The sequence below is a fragment of the Hyperoodon ampullatus genome, assembly GCF_949752795.1.
Source record: "Hyperoodon ampullatus genome assembly, chromosome: 1".
NCBI classification, from domain to species: Eukaryota; Metazoa; Chordata; class Mammalia; order Artiodactyla; family Ziphiidae; genus Hyperoodon; species Hyperoodon ampullatus.
This window is the reverse complement of record NC_136914.1, coordinates 104,813,233-104,834,287: the sequence shown is the minus strand read 5'-3', so window position 1 is coordinate 104,834,287 and position 21,055 is coordinate 104,813,233.

The following is a 21,055-nucleotide window of genomic DNA, read 5'->3' as shown; positions in this document are numbered from 1 at the left end:
CATTTATAAAGTTTACATGAAATATTTATATTAGATTCATAATTCAATCCATTGAACTTTAGTGGCTACTGTATATAGGGACCTACTACTATTAGGGGCTATTCTAAGAGTTATAATATGTATCATTATATAAAGTATGACAGAGTCCAGGAGTCAGTAAACTTACTGTTAGCCAGATGGTAAATTTTCTTGTTTTGTAGGATACATCATCTCTGTCTTAACTCCTCAACTGTGGCCTTGTAATGCAAAAGTAGCCGTAAACTGTAGAAACTAGTGAGCAGAGCCATGTTCAAATAAAACTTTATTTACAGAAACAGGTTCAGGTAGGATTTGTCCTATAGGATATAACTTGCCAATTCCTCATTATTCTAATTGATAGTGATTCAAAACATTGTCATGCCTCTGGATAAAAGATACAACATTGTTTACATTCAAATTGTTATCTCAGATGTGAGTTTTATTTGGGGTGGGGTATAGGTTAGATTTTAATTATATGATATATATAAATGAATTTTATGATGAGAGACTCCAAAATGATGAAATTTTGCCTTGGTCTAGTCACTCATTTGTTATATGACTATTTAGGTTTGTTATATACATGGAATGATAGAAGTTAGGAGGCAGGACTTAACTACTTCAATGCAGAGCTCTGTGAAACATGCCACAGCCCAAAGGGAGATGAGAGACTCTGCATCCCCTTAAGCCCAAATTCAAATGTTAAGATCTTTTATCTTCTCACTGGTCATATGATAAAGTGAAAGAGTAAAGTTCATGTTCATGTTTCAGTACAACTAAAGAAACCTAGCTCTGTGAACTTGCCCACTAGTAAAGGTGGATCAGTGTTCCTTAACCTTACAATCAGAAAAGTATTCTCCTTTTGGGAAGAGCAAACAACATTGGTAGAAGAAAGACTTTCTTGGTATGGAAGTGATAGCAAGAGCTGTCCTCTCTTCAAAGGCTTACAATTTGATTTTCCTCCCTTCCTCCCTCCCTCCCTCCCTTCCTACCTTCCTTCCTTCCTTCCTTTCTTTTTTCTTTCTTTCTTTCCTTTCTTTCTTCTTTTTGGTTTAAACTATAAAAATTATTTTTCTCACAATTCTGGAGGCTGAAGTCCAAGATCAAGGTGAGAGCAAGTCTTGTTTCCTCTGAAGCCTCTTTCTCTGGTTTGCAGATGGCTGCCCACTTTCTGCCGCTTCACATGGTCATCCTTCTACACACACAAGTGCCACTGTTGCCACCCCAGACATATTGGAATATGGCCCCACCCTAAAGGCCTTCTTTTAACCTAATTATTGCTTCAAAGACCATATCTCCAAATACAGGTACATACTGAAGTACTAGGAGTTGGGACTTCAGCATATGAATTTTGGGGGGACACAATTCAGCCCATAACACCTTTAAAAAATTTTATTTATTTATTTTTGGCTGCATTGGGTCTTTGCTGCTGCATGCAGTTTATCTCTAGCTGCAGCAAGCGGGGGCTACTCTTCGTTGCAGTATGCGGGCTTCTCGTTGCAGTGACTTCTCTTGTTGCAGAGCATGGGCTCTAGGCACGTGGGGTTCAGTAGTTGTGGCACATGGGCTTAGTTGCTCCGTGGCACATGGGATCTTCCCAGACCAGGGCTTGAACCTGTGTCCCGTGCATTGGAAGGCAGATTCTTAAGTACTGTGCCACTAGGGAAGTCCCTCAGCCCATAACATATATTATGTTATATATATTCTCAGCCATATATTCTCTTTTCTGTTTGTTTGTTTTGGATTTTTAAAGGCATTGTTGAGGTATAATTGATGAATAAACTTGTATATATTTCAGGTGTACAATTATTTTCTATTATAAAGAGAAAACCCGGAGTCTGACAATTGACTACCAAATATTTTTACCAGGATTTAATGGGAACCCATCCAAGTTATCATGAATGTAAAATGTTGAAGCCTAGGATATAGAAATAAAAGAGCCTATAAGAATCTACCTAAGGCATAGCAGTATTGTAAATTTGAATGCTGTTTTGTATAGAAGACAAAAGAGATAAACAAATGGTTTCACACAGGGAAAGTCTGACTTCAAAAGGTGATCAAGTGAAGTTGCCTTTGCATAAGAGCAGAAACGTTGCTCAGATGTGATTGTGAGATACAAGATCTTGAAGTTCATGTTACTGACTAGTTGTATTAAAAATAACCAAAGGAAAAGGAGCTGCATTGATTGCTGCACTAATTGGACATTGCTTGAAACTTGGCAGTGCCGAGTTTGGCTCCTTTCAGACAAAGAGACCAAACACCAGCATAATAGGTTTACTATTCCCTTTGGGTTGTTATAAACAGAATCAATATATACTAATGACTGCAACAATAAATTTGGTCATACTTCATAAGGTAACATTCTGCACTTACCCAGTTGTTGGTTTGACATAGAGTAATAGAGTTTACCCTTTTTAAGTTGTAAATTACTATGAAAATGCTGAGCCTAACAGTAAAATGCATTTGGGATATTTTTAAGCTTAGGAAATATTGGTAATACTTTCACTAAGCATACTATTAAAATAAATAAATAGTATTTATTGCTTGGTCCCCAGCTGCAGCTGGATGAAAAGCAGTGGGAAAGGAGAAATAAGACATACATATTTATCAAATGCACAAAGCTCATGTTTACTTAATTCACTTCCAAAGAGTTGCTTATACCAGAGAACAAAAAAGAGAGTTTTCCTGTTATTTCAGAGGCTCATTTCAGTGAAAATGATATGGAAAGTGGTACTGATAGTTTGCAATTGTTGTGTTAATTGAAAAACTAATATTTATAAGCAATTACCGATGACTTTTGCTCATCATTAGTTTACTTCTACTTTGTTATGCTTTTTGACTTAAGTTTTATCAAGACTTCTAGGTAATGTTTTGATCTCTAAGGTTAAGTGAAGAATTGGTCTTTCAGGATAAAGTAATACACCCACACATACAGATACATAAAATATATGGATATGGATAGATATGTCTACATATAAGTTAGATTTATACATACATGTAATATACAATGGTATATTGCATTTGTGAGTGTGTATTCAGAGACACCATGAAATAAAGTAATTTTCAGGCTATATTTAATTATAATTAAAAATTATAACTCTCTCACAGACACTATTTTCAATAAATTTGTGATTATCTTTGGTAAATAGAGGCATTAATTTGTATGGATTTAATATACTATAAGAATGATCACCCAATCATACATATGATTGTAGAATGATACATGTGTATTGTGTGTTGTGTGTATACAAACCAATCTGTTACTTTTTCTTTATAGCTCGGAGAAAGACTTTAATTATTTACTTTCCTTGAATGCATGCAAAGCAAAGAAAGTTTGCATAGGAAATAGGGAATAGTAAAGAGAAGTCAACTAAGGAATAAAATTGAACTTCAGTGTTCTCTATCTCATCTTCCTCCTGAGTAATTTACATTGTACTTATTCTTTCTCTCACAAATTTGAAATGTGACCACATTTTTTCCTTGTATTATGTGATGGGCATATGTCTTCTTAGAGTAATATTGTGAGCTGCTTCTTGAGGGCCTAGAAAAAGTCCTACTTTAAAAAAAAAATTCTCAAATACCTGGCACAGTTTTTGGAATATAAAACTGTTTGATAAATACTTTTTGAATTCAAAATTATATAGCACCTGGGAAATTGTTTGAATCTGGCTTTAGGCATAAGTAGAAGAGTTAAAGAAATGACAGAGGTCAGTTAAAAAAGAGTGGGATGTGCATATTTGGCTTATTCCTAATAATCAAAGTTCTATGATTTTCTTTCAAATTTTTGAAAGATATGTTTAAGTAATATGTTAATGTTTTATTTTACATACCTTACTTATGTTTTATTGATCAAAAAAGAATATCAGAGTTGTATATTATGTTATACAATGAGCTACATATAAATATGCTGTGGAAAAAACAAAACAAAACAAAACAAAAAAAAAAACCTGGACTGTTTCCACCCTCGATGAACCTATTTTAAAACTTGATCCAGTTGCCTCTTTTTTTTTTTTTTTTTGCAGTACGCGGGCCTCTCACTGTTGTGGCCTCTCCCGTTGCGGAGCACAGGCTCCAGACGCGCAGGCTCAGCGGCCATGGCTCACGGGCCCAGCCGCTCTGTGGCATGTGGGATCTCCCGGACCAGGTCACGAACCCGTGTCCCCTGCATTGGCAGGCAGACTCTCAACCACTGCACCACCAGGGAAGCCCCAGTTGCCTCTTTTTAAAATGAAGTCATTCCCATAAAATTCTAACCAGGCTATATATTTTTATTAGGTACTAGAATACTTTAAGATTATGACTTAACTGGGCAGAACAAGTATTTCCTTCTTTCCAATCCACTGATTATCTACAAAAGAACTATTTCATCATTCTGGTCACCATGTATCCTAAGAGAGGCTTTGCATTCAAGTGTTGATACTTCCTCATTAATACAGAGTCATTGGAGACTGAAACTGCAGGTGGAGAGGTGTCTGTATGTCATTAAATGTTGACAGATAGTCTCTTTGTAAAGGGAGAGTGGAGTGAAGACAATATGCTGCCATTTGAATTGGAAATGCAGATGCTGATTCATTAATGGTTTAAAATGTAAAACATCTGATCCATCTAATTTTAGAAAATGTACACTTTATGGATATCAGACTCTCATACTCTTTGAAAACATTTCAGGTGAACTCTGTATCTTTTCTAACATAAAACTGTTCAAGGTTTTCTGTTTCTTTTGGGTTTTTTTTTGGGGGGGTGTGGGGGGTTGTCTTAACATTAGCAGCATTCCAAACAAGTAGTAGTGGTAAATGCCTGAACATATTGGTTAAATATGTTCCCACTCCTCTCAGACCCTGTACATGTAAAAGAGATCTAGAATGCTTGCACATAGATTGTTAGATTGTGTGTGGCCTACCTGTAGGCAGCTTAGTGCATATTTAGTAACATAGGATTGAACATAACATCTCTGTTAGTATTCAGAATTAAAGCCTGGTTTCTAATTATTCTGAGCTATTGAGGGAAGTTTGCCCATGGGTTGTTTTGTGGTAGCACTATCCCTTTCTGCCACAACTAGATGAATAACAGAGACACAAGATATGCTTCAAGGAAGTTGCAAGACTTAATACCCGCCCTCACAGTTCCTATTACGGTTGTTTGTATGCACACTTTACTCACAACTGAAATTTTAATATACTCCATACTCCATCATATACTTCATTTATCGTAACTCCATTCCAGATTACCTAACACAGTGCCATGGAAAGACTATTGGCATTGGAATCAGGATATCTGTATTTGAATTCTAGGTTTATCACTTTCTGATTGTATAAGCTTGAGAGACTCATTTAACATCTCCTGTGTAATTTTATTATCCCTAAATCTAAAATAATAATATGTATTTCACAAACATAAAAAATTAGAGAGTCTACAGAAAAGATTATTAGCATCATAACTACAATATGCAGCACAAATTAAAGATACCAGTATTATTATTGACACATAGAAGACAATAACCACCTGATAAATTGCAAGTGGCTCTCAGGGGTCAGCAGAGTTCTGCAGATTGTAAGTCTCCACTGACGTAACCATTTTCAATATTGAGGCTAAAATATGTAATGTCACTGCAACTTGATTATAGTGTTATATGAGCCCTACTTATTTTGACACCCTGGTAAATGGCATTCCTATTTAAACTGGGGGAGACTGTCAAAGAACAAAGCTAGTTCTATGCCTACAGCAACTCCCGACAATGAATTAATGTTACATCTATAGTACTAGCATGTAGTCTATTTAAATCGGATAGATGGCTGCTTTTCCTGAAACCCATCTGCAGCAGTCTATAAAGGAATGTAATTCAGCTGAATAACATAAATCTCCCTCTGCTGAGATCCTTTGTTCAAGTCAGTTGTTTTTTCTGCTTGAGGCTGGTTGTTAGACAACTCAGTCCATCACTCATGTTTGTACATATCTTACTGTTATCTCTATGCTTACTTTAAAGTCTCAGAGTGAAAATGGATCCTTGATATCATACATTTCTGTAATAAAAGAAGTAATTTATTTGCCTAGGTCATTTCTACCATGTTATGCAATATAGAGAGGCTTCTAGAAAAGTTTTGCAAGGATTGTGGAGTTGTCAATGGCAGCATAATTCAATTAAGACTAAACACACTTTTGGCTTGTTTGTATGTTTTTAAACGAACACACAATGTCCTACCAACACAAAACAAAGTGTCCTACTTTCACCACACAAAGAAATCCAGTGGTACACTTCTTCCAAACTCAATTTCTTATAACCCTTTATGTGGAGTAAGAAACAGCATAGACACTTACTCTGTATTAAAAAGCTACCTGTTTCTCTCTTGGTTTGTGACTTTCCATATCCTGAGTATCCATCTGTGAAACAGGATAGCCAAGGAAGTTTGCATAAGGGTATCATGATGTGGCAGAATAACTCAGCTTCCAATCTCAGATAAGCTGCGTGCTAAATGGAGCCCAATATTTCTGTTTCTCACTTTCCTAATCAATAAGCTAATGGGTGCTAATGATTAAATGAACTGAAGTATGTTAATCACCTAGCATATAGTAGGATAATTAACTAGTAATATTTATTTTAGCCTGTGGACATCATTATGAAGGAAAAATTTTGGAATGCTTTTGGATGTCAGAGAGAAGACAATTATTTTAGAAGGAAATAATATTACAGATGGTTAACAAACACAAAGGCTGTCATTCTCTAAAGTAGAATTTGATCTAAGTATTTATTTTATATAATATAAGAATATTATTATTGAAGTCTAATATGTAAACTTGCACCTTCATTTGATAATCTAAAAAAGTGGCTTTATTTAACATCAGAATTATCTAAATGTGCTGTTTTCCTAACTTAAGTTCACTAGATAATTGTCAGACTTTCCATAATATGGTACCGCATATCTTTTAACCATGGTGGCTTATCAGCTGGGGGTTTTCTGTGGATACTCATGGACCAACTGGATGAGTCATAAATCAAGAATATTTTTCTTCACATATACAATTACTTTATAACTTTTATGCATGTCTGAGATAATATGCTTCTGTTATCTTTTGGTGTTCTAAAAAGAGTTCATTGGCTCAAATGGGAAGACCATTATAAGCCAGAAAGCAATACAAATGTAATGAATATGCCCCATTTGCCCAACAAAGAACAAAAAGAAGATGTGATTGACAACTACCAAACTGGAAATCTAGAGACATTCTGAAAATTATTTAGCACTATAATGGGACAGTTTATAAAAGACACTTAAGAATCACTAAGTGATTTTTAGGCAACTTAAATCTCTTGCTGAGGAGGTGATGTGAATCACCTACCAGTTTACTTCCCTGCTAACTATTCCCAACTCACTCCATCCCTCAACTCCAATCATGTCTAAACCACAGAGAGTAGAAATAATTCCTATTAGTCCTGCACTCAGAAGTATCATCCATGGACAATTTTACCTGCCATCTTTTCAACTTCTCAAGTTTTCTGGATTGTATATATTTGCCTGGCTTAGTGGAGAGAAGTAAATTGAAACTGTTGGGGAAGATTTATCAGAAAGCACTCCAGGGAAATAGACCAGTTGACTGGGATCTTAATGCAAGAAGCAAAGAATAACAGAACTGTCCTTTAATTGTCCAGGACAACATGATGAATTATAATGACAGTGTTCACATAGAATGGTTTTTCTTCTTCTCTAAACCCCGTCCTTTGGAATATGTTATTTTAGATGAGCTTGCAGCCATGTATCATATTAATACCTTTGCATTTCCAATGATTGTGTTGGCCAGACGTCAGTCTCAAAACCAATTTTGTATTCATCACTCATCTCAATAAGAAACAATAGAATGCATCACTTCAATATTAGTAACTAAAAGATTCAGGAGTAACAGGAATTGATTGGCATCCCCCCCCTTTTTTTTTCTTTTAACATTGAATGACGTGAGGAAAGAAAGTTAGGATAGAAAAAGAAAACACATCAAGAGTTGTTCGCTGTTCAGTGACCTGTTAGTGGTTTGTATGCTACAAAAGTCAAGCTTTATAGTTACTGAAATCATTAAACTGCAAGTGAAAATTCCATCAATGAAAGGCAGTTTACTTCATAATATCTTTACATGTGAATCATATGACATGGGGAATCAGGTAGTGTGAACAGAGTAGGGTTACAACAAATAAAAACTAGGTAAACTGAAAACTGTGATTTTTCTTGGACTCCTCAAGTTCAAAAAGAAAAATGCTACAACAAAAATCTAAAGAGGCAGGCATGTTCTCGAGATCTGCTTAGATGCAGCAGAAGCCAATAGAATCCATAGTAGGACTACTTCACCAGTAATTTGAGTGAGCTGCTACTGGAGGCTGATCACAAACAACAGTGAGAGTGAGAAATTCCTGAGGGCTGAAATCACAGGGGTCTCCATGTTTTCATGAACTTTCTCTTTAGGAACCCCACCAGGTTCTCAGAATGAGGATCCAAGAAAAATGCCCTCAGAAACTTAGCAGAGAGTGGAGCCAGGGTGGAAGAAGAGTAGGCAAAGTGTAACCCTCCCAGATTCTTCTCCATATCACAAGCTTCCTCTCCAGAGAGAAAGGCTTTCCATTGGGCAGTCCTGGAACATTTTCATATCTGAGTTCCTCCAGTCTTCTTGTCACACTTAAGGTGTGGGAACAGTAGGAGGAAACAAAAACCTAGTCACCAGGAGGCAGGGATTCAATGTAATAGACTGGGAACACTATCTAGGGAAGGGAGTAAATAGTAAGAAAGGAAAAAACTACTCCTGGAGGAGGGACAGAAACTCTTGGGAAGTGTGAAACACCTCCTAGACACAGGCCTCTGAAAAGACTGAAACTTAATGGGAAGTTTGTGAATTCTTTTCCTCCTCCCCACCCTACAACCACACCAGTAAGTCTTCAGTCTTACAGCAGTGGATCACAGCTAAACAGCTTCAAGACATGAACTCTGAGGAACAATTCAAAAGGTAGTCCCAAAGCCAAGAGGGGAGCAAAAACAAGGACATTAGAGGAATTTGAAACCTCTGGTACCTACGACTACAGCAAACATTAAACATAGGCCAGCTTCAAATCCTCTCACTAAAGCCCTGTTTACCTCAGTATATTTTACCCTCTACAACATGTGCTGCTTTCAACAAAATGATAGAACAAATGCCAAAAGCAAGAAAAGATCACAGTCTGAAGAGACGAGAGCAATCAGAACCAGACTCAGATATGACACAGATGTTGAAATTACCAGATAAGAAAATTAAAATAACTATGACTAGTATGATAAATGTTCTAGTACAAAAAATGGAAAACATGCAAAACCAAATGACAATGTCATCAGATACCTGAAAGCTATAAAAAAGGAATCAAGAGGAAAAGCTAGAAATGAAAACCACAATAAGGAAAATAAAGCATGCCTTCAATGCGCTCATTTGTATACTCAACATAGCCAAGGAAAGAATCAGTGAACTTGAAAATAGGTCAATAGAAACTTCCCAAACTAAAATGTAAAGAGAAAAATAAATTAAAAAAAAAAATCCAGAAACTGTGGGGAGATATCAAAATGTGTAGCATATTTGTAATTGGAATACCAGAAGAGAAAAGAGAATGGGGCAAAAGAAATATTTGAAGAAATAGTCTGAGAACATTCCAGAAGTAATGACAGACACCAAATGACAGATTCAGGATATTCAAATACACCAAAAAAAATATAATATACTAAGAAAACAAAGCTAACAGATTTTTTAAAAACCAGCTATGCATATCATATTCAAGTTACATAAAACCAGAGACAAAGAGTAAATCTGAAAGGAAACCAAAGGAAAATTAAACACCTTACCTACAGAGGAACAAGGAAAAGAATTCTGGCTTTCATCATAAGTGTTGAAAGCAAAAAGAGTAAATGGTGTCGGGGAATAGCCAATGCCAATAAAAATAAACCAAAGCCTTATTTAATGAAAAAGTCACATGTTGCTGTTAATGTGTTCTTTTTTTTTTTTAATAAATTTATTTATTTATTTATTTTTGGCTGTGTTGGGTCTAAGTTTCTGTGCGAGGGCTTTCTCCAGTTGCAGCGAGCTGGGGGCCACTCTTCATCGCGGTGCGTGGGTCTCTCACTGTCATGGCCTCTCTTGTTGCAGAGCACAGGCTCCAGACGCGCAGGCTCAGTAGTTGTGGCTCATGGGCACAGTTGCTCCACGGCATGTGGGATCCTCCCAGACCAGGGGTCAAATCCATGTCCCCTGCATTGGCAGGCGGATTCCCAACAACTGCACCACCAGGGAAGCCCAATATTTTCTTCTAACTTCTAAAAGATTGATATAACACTATAAGACAATACTCATATAAAACTAAACATTTAGATGTTTATGAACTGAAAAATATCAAGAAAATATTGATTCACATTTTTGTGACATCAAATAAAATATTTATCTGCCTAGCATAATATATTTTTAAAATATTTTTTTCTCATATTTTATTAATCTGGGGAACACACATTAGGAAATATAAGAATAATCACTTTTGTCAGTCTTTATCCCTTTGTTATATACTACACAAATCTCACTATGAGGATATTAGGACTTGAGATGATGTAAAGGAATGAGTACATTTTCTTGTAATACCAGACTGTTTATAGAGCTCTTAAATGCTTCATGTCATGGACTCTGCCCAACAACTCCACATGCAGCCATTATTATAATCCTTACTTTTTAAATTAAGAATTTATATAACTTACTCAAAATTACAAATATATTGAGGCTGGAGTTCAAATTCAGAATTTCAGGCCCAAACAGTTGATTACAAAGGAGTTATAAGGTCAGGGTTCTATAAATATTAATTATATGAACTAAATGTTAATTGACACAATTTTATTAGGCTTTTCTATGTATGCTAAGATGAAAACTATGCTTTTGAAAACCACAGCATCGACAGATGAGTCTCTACAGCATGGAATGGCTTGCTTAATATAGACGTTCTTGTGTGTATACAGCTGGCTATCTCCTTGTTATCCACTCTCCATAAAAAGCACTTCTCAGGAGATGGAAAAGAGACGTTATCTGGGAAGTGCTACCTTGCAATATATGAATTTAGCAGTTACTATCAGGGTGGAAATTTTGAACAAGAATATAATATTGCTTAATCACCAATGAGTACAATTAGTTAAAAGGAGGCTAGAGATTCAGGAGAAAACCAGATTAGAGATGTTAAATTTGATAATAGTTTTCACTGACATACTTTTTCTTTTAAATGAATAGTTAATGTATTAAGAAGCAATAATAAAATCACTACCAAAAAACTCAAGGAGGATTAAATTGGTTTTTAAAGTTTTGTTGTGCTATGCTTAGAAAATATGTTTTAAGGAAAGAGAACAGAAAGGGTAGACCAGATGACCGTCATGTGATGGAACCTACAGCCTAACTGTGGATTAAAAAAAAGCCATATAATCGCAACGCTGTTCTGGAAGAAATAATATATTCAAGTTAACACTTTTCTGAGAATATGTAATGATAAGGTGGATATTCAGAGAAAATTACTGCTTTGAAAATATCTAGGGGTTGCAATTCATTAAAAACAAAGGCAGAGAATCACATCTAACCACTTGTAGCCCTTTGAAGAATTATAATGATAACTGTTGCCAATTGCTTCAGTTGCAGAGAAAGCTTTCTTATGAGGAAGGGGTAGAACTGGAGTTTTGGCCAAGGAACAGACATCTGCCAAGTTTCCCAACACTCTTTTGTATGTAGATCTAACATTTTCAAAGTAGGCATTAGTTATTTCAGCCCACTCAGAAAAAAATGAGTTGGCTCTAAATATGCATCAATGTCTTTCATGTTCATTTTTTTTTCTGAATATAAAAATCAATATGTGAAAATACAAAAGGCTGCTTCTATTTTGTGACAAAAATCAGGAAGATTTAGTAAACTAGGAAAAATATTCATCAAGTTAAAAGGTATAGTGTAGCCATAGGTAGTTATGTTATATGCACCTGAAATTATTAGCTAGATATTATGTGGTAGGAAAGAAAGCGCTCTTGGAATATGCTATTCTCAAAGGTAACAGAAAAATGTAATAATAATATTGGAAAATGTTCAAAGAAATTTATGGAAAAAGTAGAAATATATAAGTGCATTATATAGTTTTAGCCTTTATGTAACTAAAGGAACAATGAGAACATATTAAAAATCTCCCATCCAAAAGAACAGGTTTTTTAAGTTAAAAAAGCTATTCTCTTGGTTTTTATGAATACACATAATTAACATTTGCATGGTGCTGAAGATTTTACAAAGTATCCTTCTATATTCTCTCATTTAATCCTTATGCTAATTCCAAAAGGCAGAAATAAAGGACCTTCATGGCTCAGGGATATTATTTAACCTCCTCAAGGTGACACAGCAGATAAAGGATGGAATTCAGATTTGAACTCAGGTTTTTTGTTTGATACCGATTCTGTATCTTTCACTCTCATACTTTTAATGCCCAATAGCTTTGTGTTATTTACATATTAGTTAAATTTACCCCTTGATACTAGGACACCTTCAAATCTTTTCCACCTATTTTTCAACCTAATCTCCCTTTATTATTTTTTTAATGTACTTACTCTGCTTCAGTTACTTTGTTTTGTTTTTTACCATCTTAAGATCACTCCCTGACTCAATTTTAAAATTAATTAATTGCAAACTTAAAGTAGCCACTAATAGGTCAATGAGAGATTCAATCTCAGTTTTTTTTTTTTTTTAGATTCTTCTCCAGTATTACTTAAAGAGAAAGATCATATCTGTATGTTCCTATTGCTATAAGCATGGAGTAGTTTAATTCTATATAGAAGAAAACAGTAAAACTATTGATGCATGTCTGCATGAAAATCCTATTCATAGTTTTAAGATGTATTTTTCAAAACTGTAAAATCATGACTCATAAAACTTACATTTAACATATTATAACATTGTAAACATTATAACTATTATAACATAAAACTCTCATAAAATAAAAAAAATAACATACCAAAGATTTTATTCAACTAATTAATGAATGGGAAAACCAATAAGATGTTAAAACCTGTTCAAATTTGAATTTTAATATGGATGTTTATATTCTCTACCAGACAATTTATTTGTGTTTCTGAAAACAAAAATCATTTGCATGGCTATGGACAGAATAATAGTCTAGTCAATAGAAATTCAATTAAAGGTGTACATCATTTAAAGTGTGGTAGGACCCAGAGAGGGTCCACTGGACAATGTCAAGCACTCCAGTGAAAGGATCCCCACAACACTCTCTTAACCATTCCCAAGTCTTGAACAGTAGAATAAAAACCACTACTCGACTTTTCATGTTTGTTTAACAACTGCATTCAGATGTTCCTCAGGAATAGATAGTTATTTGGTCTGTATTTGCATAATTGTATGATATACTACTACATTTGTTTTCTTCAGGATAAAAAGGAATCCATTGTAAAGGTAATTTCAATTTCAATTCCTGAAGTATCTTAGGAAGCAAACACCAGTCACAGTTTTAAATGTTATATATTTTTTAACCAGTTTGAGGACTCACCATCCATTCTTAACTAAAACAATGGATTTTAATCAGTATACTCTAAAAGAAACTGTGACCATTTTTTCTTTTCTATTTTAAAATCATCAATAGACCATAAGTGATGTATACTGCCATTGGAGTTAGGGAATGAAACAGAGATTGATTTATGTCATATCTCGGTAACCTAGTTCCATCTTACCTATTATCAATAATATCTGTTATAAACTGAAATAAAAAAACTAACTGCATATATAAATACAAGATAAAAGACATCACTTCTCTGGTTATGTGGAAATATAAATTGAAAACTATAATTTTTTATTAAATTAGAAACTAAATTAATTGAAGATTAATCTTTTTCTTTTGTCTCATAAAATTTTAGTTTTTTAAAAGGTAATTACTCAGAGACTTAAAGTCATTATTAGTGGGCTTCCCTGGTGGCGCAGTGGTTAAGAATCTGCCTGCCAATACAGGGACACGGGTTCGATCCCTGGTCCTGGAAGATCCCACATTCCATGGAGCAACTAAGCCCGTGTGCCACAACTACTGAGCATGCACTCTTTAGCCCGCAAGCCACAACTACTGAGCCCGCATGCCACAACTACTGAAGCCCACACACGTAGAGCCCGTGCTCCGCAACTAGAGAAGCCACTGCAATGAGAAGCCCGTGCACCGCAACAAAGAGTAGCCACCACTCACTGCAATTAGAGAAAGCCCCTGCACAGCAACGAAGACCAAATGCAGCCAAAAATAAATAGATAAAATAAATAAATTTTTAAAAAGTCATTATTAGTAAATTGTGATAGACAATATATTTCTTTAATATTCTTTCCACGTTTTAGAAGGTACTTAACTTTATTGTTTATTTTACATTTTTATCTCAGCAGAATGTTATTAACCATAAGTCTGTGATTTATTTTATCATCAGTGCATGATTTTTACTTTCTCCAAATACTGCATAGTATAATCATTTCTAGCTCTGCTCATATAAGCACATGTCTTTATAACTATTGCAGATGAAAATATGATTTAAGAATATTTCAGACCATGTCTCTGTGTATAATTCAGAGTTAAATTCTATAAATGTATGTTTGCATGTGTATATATAAAGTCAGTCAAATCTCATTATTTGTGATAGTTATATTCTTTAAAGTTGCTACAAACATGAAATTAGCAAATACTAAACCATTGCTCCTGAGGAAAATGTGTGTGTGTGCGTGAGTGTGTGTAATATCTCACAAAATTTAATATCTTAAATCCTAAAGTAATTTATATTGGTAGATTCTATTTTCTTTATTTTACATAAGAGAAAATGAGGTTCTGAAGTAAGTGACCGTATTACCTGAGCTTGCTCCAGTAACAGGTGCCAGAGTTGGGATTCAAACCCATCCAGCTGGCCCCAGAGCCATAGCCTCTTGCACTCCACACACTGCCCCTACCATCTCTATCCTCTGGTCATCTCTGTACAGAGCTGAAACAAGGCAGAGGGTCATCTTGTTGGACCTCAACTGGGAACATATTATCAGGCAGCTCAAATTTTTTGGTCTGAACATGTTCAGGAATAACTGAAAATGCTGAGTATTGATTTTGGGTTCCCTAATAAATTTTAGCAAGTTGGTAAATTCACAAAAATGAAATCCACAAATAGTGAAGATCAACTATATATATATATATATATATATATATATATATATATATATATATATATATGCAAATTTGATTTATTTAAATTATCAGTACTGTCAAGTGGACATTTTCATGCAGACCCAATCTCAGTTGCTCCAGTTCTATATGGCCTTTTATAATGAATGTTCACAATTGTTTATGAAGCATGAAGAATCAATCTGATTGCATCACCTCTGCTTCCACAGACTTGATTTCAGGTCTTTTCTTAATTACACTCTTAAAAAGACATTTCACTTGTTAAATCTAGCATCCAGAATAATATACAAAGCACATTGAGTGAATCAGAATTTTAGTTATTTCTTTGCCCTCTTATTAATTTGTAATATGACATTTGATAGTTCTTATTAAGTTACACATTATTTATATAAATTACCAGAATGAAAATAGTTGCAAAGCAATTAGAAACATATTAAGTGTAAGTTTTGCTTCATATGATAATTTTATTTCATAGCATAAAATATAGATCTGTTTTAAATATTATTAAAATCAGGAAAAGATGTTTAAGTTTTGCTTTCGATTTCCAGTCACATACCTTTTCTCAGGAATTTGAAAATAAGAGGTGTCTCCTCACATTTCTGTATATAATATATGAATTTATAGTAATTTGGGAAAATATGTACATATATACACATATTTTATATATCCAATAATCCATTATTATTTCCAGATAGGGGCTTAAAATGTGGAATGACCATTCCATTTTTTATAAATTTGCTGTGACTTTGACATAGTTCATGGAGAAATAAAAGTGAAAGATCTCATATGTTTAATAGCACACTTCAACTATGTACAAAAAATAATTCAAAATATTTCATTCTCCCAAAGCTGACTGTTTTTTTGGGTTGTTGAGCTCTGAAATGAGACTAGACTAATCTTTTTTAGGTATTCTCCCTTTCTTTTGCCTTATATATTATTATTTTTTCCAGGTCATTTAAGTAGGCTTTCAGGATTGTCAGTCCTGCAGAACAAAGGGCTAAACTGAGAAGAAAATGAATGAAGTGGTACAAAACTGCTATTTTGTCAACAATGTTAGATTTGCATAACAAAATTAGCATTATATCCTAAGTAGTATGTATATGTTTAACCTTATAGAACTTATATAAACAATAAATTTAAATGAACTAATGACATAAATACTAGCATTCTAATTTTAGTAGGTATGGCAGAGAAGATTCCCTACTATCCCAATAAAATGATTAAAATAATGCATAAAATATATTGATCAGTTGACAGGAAAGTAATGTCTACTTAGAAGCCAAATCTAAGTGAAAACAGAAACTCTTTAGGGACCACTGAGGTGGCTATAGGTTGAGATGAGAAATACAGGTATTACAGAGGTGGATGATTTGGGGCACTGGGCCACCTCATAATGTAGCTTATTTACGTTCTCTGCTTCTTCTTGATCCTCCACATATCTCTTCCATCTTACAGTGAATTGCTGCTGAGTCCACCCAACTTTATGATTTGATGGTACATCTCACCGAACCCACTACATGGTGGATAACTCTGGGCATATAGTCACTTGACCAGATATTTTATCTCTACCAGGTACCAGTAGCATGCAAGAGCTCTTATTAGAGTGGTGTGTAGTTCTCCACTGAAGAAGGCATGGCCTTGCTCCAGAACCTGACATATACATTGTGATTTTCTTGTCAAGCCTTGCCATAAACTCCACTGGGTATCTTTTACAATCACAGATACCTCTAGTATCTTAGGTTCTTCTCTGTTGTTTGACCTTAAGTAGAAGTGTTGCTTTCACCATAGTCTACAGCTGCCACAAAGTCCTTTCCTACACTGGTCCCACTCAAACCTGCTGCTTTCCATGCCATTAGGTCACAGTAGTATTCCCATGTGTGGAATACACTGCCTTCAAAACTCAAAAAAATCTGACCAGGCTGTTTTCTTTTTAATAGTAGAAGGTACAAGCTGCAATGACTTGTCTTTGTCGAGTATGTCCCAGCATGCCTCTTACTATTGGACTCCTGAAAACTCACTGATGTGGTAGGACCCTATGTTTTCTTTGGCTTTATGTCTTATCCACTGGAGAACCTATGTCTTATTACGATCTCCAATCTACTTTCCATATCTTGTTCATCTAGTCTGATCATCATGATGGATCAATATAGTGGTCCAATGTGGTATTCTGTAAAATGACCAATGGTCTAAGTCTGTAGGAAGTACATTAAACGGAGGTGGAAGAGTTAAAATAGCCTAGGCCAAGACCATAACTACATGTATTTGTCTGTCCCTTGTAAATGTGAACTGCTTCTGATCCAGTTTCTTTAGAGTGATGGAGAACAATGCATTCACCAGATCAATGGCCACATTCCTAACCCAAGATTTGATCTGCTATGGTATTGAGTACAGCAGATGCATGTGGGGCTACTCTGGTAGAATTAATGGTTTTCCTCCAGGTTCCACCTTTTTTTGTGTGAGGGCTAGACTGGAGGATTAAACAGAGATAAGATGATATGAACAAATCATCATTCTTTAGGTTTTTATGGGTGACACTAGTTTGCTACCTCCTCTTAGAATGCAGTATTATTTTAGAATTATTACCTTGAGTGCAAATGGCAATTCTCATGCTTCAGTCTGACCTTTTCCCAATAATAACTTTTATAACACAGACCAAGTAAACAATGTGGAGTTTCTGCCAACTACCAATTGTATTCATTTGGGAACCAGGGAATGGACCAATGGGTGTGTCTGTAGACCCAATGGACCTACAGTGAGCTAGATCTGAGCCATGATTCTATTTATTACCTGCCTCACTATGCTTCCATTATAAGAGGGGAGCCATGCTGTTGAGGTCCCAAGGGTTAGTAAGAACTTGAACTAATTATCCTCAAACATTTGAGTATTCCACTTTCCTCTGGGCAGGGTTACATAAGTGAAAGTCTGTAGGTCCCTTTGGGAAGGTCTGGGAAAATTATTATTATAGAAAATTGGCATGGTGTTGTTGGGTCCTTCCTTTGAGTCTCTTTCCATCTCTCAGTGAGTTCTGGGTCTAAGAAGTGGATCCAGTATGAAAGCTGAGCAAGAGATTTTAATTCTTCATTGGAATAACTACCTCCAACTCTATCATTCACCTTTATTTATTTTGGTTTTGTAAATTAAGCCCTTGTTGGCCACCCATCTTTCTTGCCACTGTGAAAGCCATGTGAAAACCATGTTCTATCAACCATTTCCATAGCTGTCTATAAACTAAGTCCCCCTGGCTCCTAATCCATTATTAATACTCATTAAAATAATTGTACATGCTTTGCTTCTGATAATTAAGTGCACTATGTTGACATTATTTAAGGATTCTCTCCTCCTCCTTGCTATTTGTGAACCTAATTTTTTAACATTATCTCCTTCCTTCAGCCTGGTCTGTAGCAGACAGCCACCACTGAGATTCTTGATGATGCTGGTGTCCTTCTCATCAGGACATTCCTTAATGCTTTAGTAAATGAGTGCCCTTCCATGGAATAAGTTCAGCTTTAAAATGTGTCTTGATATCCAGTAAAATCAACCCTATTGTATTTATCTCTTTTTTATTACTTTCTTTCCTGTTCTTGACCTATTCATTTTTATATTAATTTTATACTCTATTTTTCAATTTCAATTCAAAAATTGTTGGAATTTAGATTGGCATTGCAGAAGTCTTGGCCCCTGATTCTCTGATGGCCCCCAAGGTAACCACTTCCTGGTGTACATGCCTTGTATAATTTCTGCCCCTTGAGTGTGGGTAGGACATGATAATATGATGCAACATTATTCCTTTGATGATGTTATATTTTATGAGCACTATAATAAGATTGTCACACTTGTGATTGCATTACATTATATAAGACTCCACGTGGCAGAATAGAGTGAGAATCACCTGCTGGACTTAAATAATAAACCACCATGTTGTGAGAGGACTACATTGTTAGAACCTGAGGGTTGTCTATAGGAACTGAGAGCCACTCTGGCCAACAGCCAGCAGGAAAATAGAGACTTCAGCCCTACAACCTCCAGCAACTGAAATCTCTCAACATGAAGCTCATTTGAGCTTCAGCTAGACTGCAGACCTGGCTGACAATTTAATTTAAGCCTTGAGATACCTTGGTCAGAGAACTCAGTTGATCCCTGCTCAAACTTCTGACCTATAGAAGACTGTGAGATAATAAGTGGATGTTGTTTTAATCTGTTAAATTTGTCATAATGTGTTATTAAGCAATAGGAACCTAATAAATGTGCTATAGAGAATTGATATCAGTATAATATTGAGACTGCTGATCCTTGCACATATTACTTTGCTTATTGAGCTCTTATTTATCTCAAAACCAAATTTATGGTATTCTGAGTAAACATATTAAACACATTATTTTAATTTCATATTCTTTTTATACATTATATATTGGCTAATATACAGGAGCCATGTTATACTCAATTATTTATTCTAATTGTACAATCTTTTGGATTTTTCATATGCAGCATTATTTATAAATAATAACAGATTATTTCATACATTTCAATCCTTATAACATTTTTAAAATTCAATATTTTGACCAAGACCTGACCTCCAGTACAATGCTGACTGTAAAGGACAATTGTGGTAATTCTACTCTAATATTCAATTGCAGAAGAAATACTGTCATTTCACAATTAGGTATGATATGTGCTTATTTTTCTCTTGTGGATATCCTTTTTATATTAAGAGAGTTTTCTTAAATTGCTAATTTGCTGGGTGTTTATGCTATGGATTTTGAATTTTTTGAATGCTTTTTTGCATCAATAACATGATCATATGATTTTCTATTTTTGTTAATGTAATGAATTACATTGATTAATTTTTGAATTGACACACAGCCATGCATTACTAAAATAAGGCCAATCAGGTCATGAGGAAGTTCCTTTTATATATTGCTGGAACTGGAATTAGTTTGTAAATCATAGTTAGGATTTTTGAATCTATGTACATGAATGAAATTGGCTTGCAATTTTTCCCTTCTTGGAAAATCATTTTCAAGTTTGGGTATGCTTAGCTAATAAAAGGAAGTTGAATGTAGTCCCACGTTTTCTGTTTTCTAGAAGGGTTTGTGTAAGATTGCAATTATTTCTGTTTTAAATATTTAGAGTAATTCAGCAGTAAATACATTTGACATTTTTGTTGAGGAAGATTCTACTTGTGTATTTAATTTCTTCAGTAAATTGTTCAGGTTTTCTGTTTCTTCTTGTATCAGTTTTGGTAGGGTTACCAGTGTCCCTGCTTATTCAGTACTAGGCATAAGACATTTGCCTTGTAACTTCTTTGAGTCTTACTGAACTCCCATGCATCATGGCCATTCAGAATTTTGTGCTCATGGGGCATTGTGAACACTATATGTGATGGGGTAGCAAGGGATGTCAGATACTCATATTGTATGTGTCCCCTTTGCTGAAGTCCATGCTCCATTGTCCCGTCAGATTTCATTTTCAAAACACAAGTTCAAAGATAAAATTATTAATAATTTCAAGGCAGTGATAGCAGAGCACTAAGCCAGGTATTGGGGCCCTTGAGATTGCAGGCATTCTGCTACTGCACAGGTTGTATGACTATGAAGCCAGTCCTGGTTTTATTCATAAACAACAAAATGTGGAAACTACTCAAGTGTCTATCAACTGATTAATGTATGAACAACCTATGGTACATCTTGTACAATGAAGTGCACTCTTGATAGATGCAGCAGCATGTATGAATCTAAAATTCATGCTGTGAAAGAAGCCTGTCCCTAGTATTTACATAATGTAGGGTTTCATTTATATGTCATTCTGGGAAAGGAAAAGTTGTGGGGACATTAAACAAATGAGTGGTTG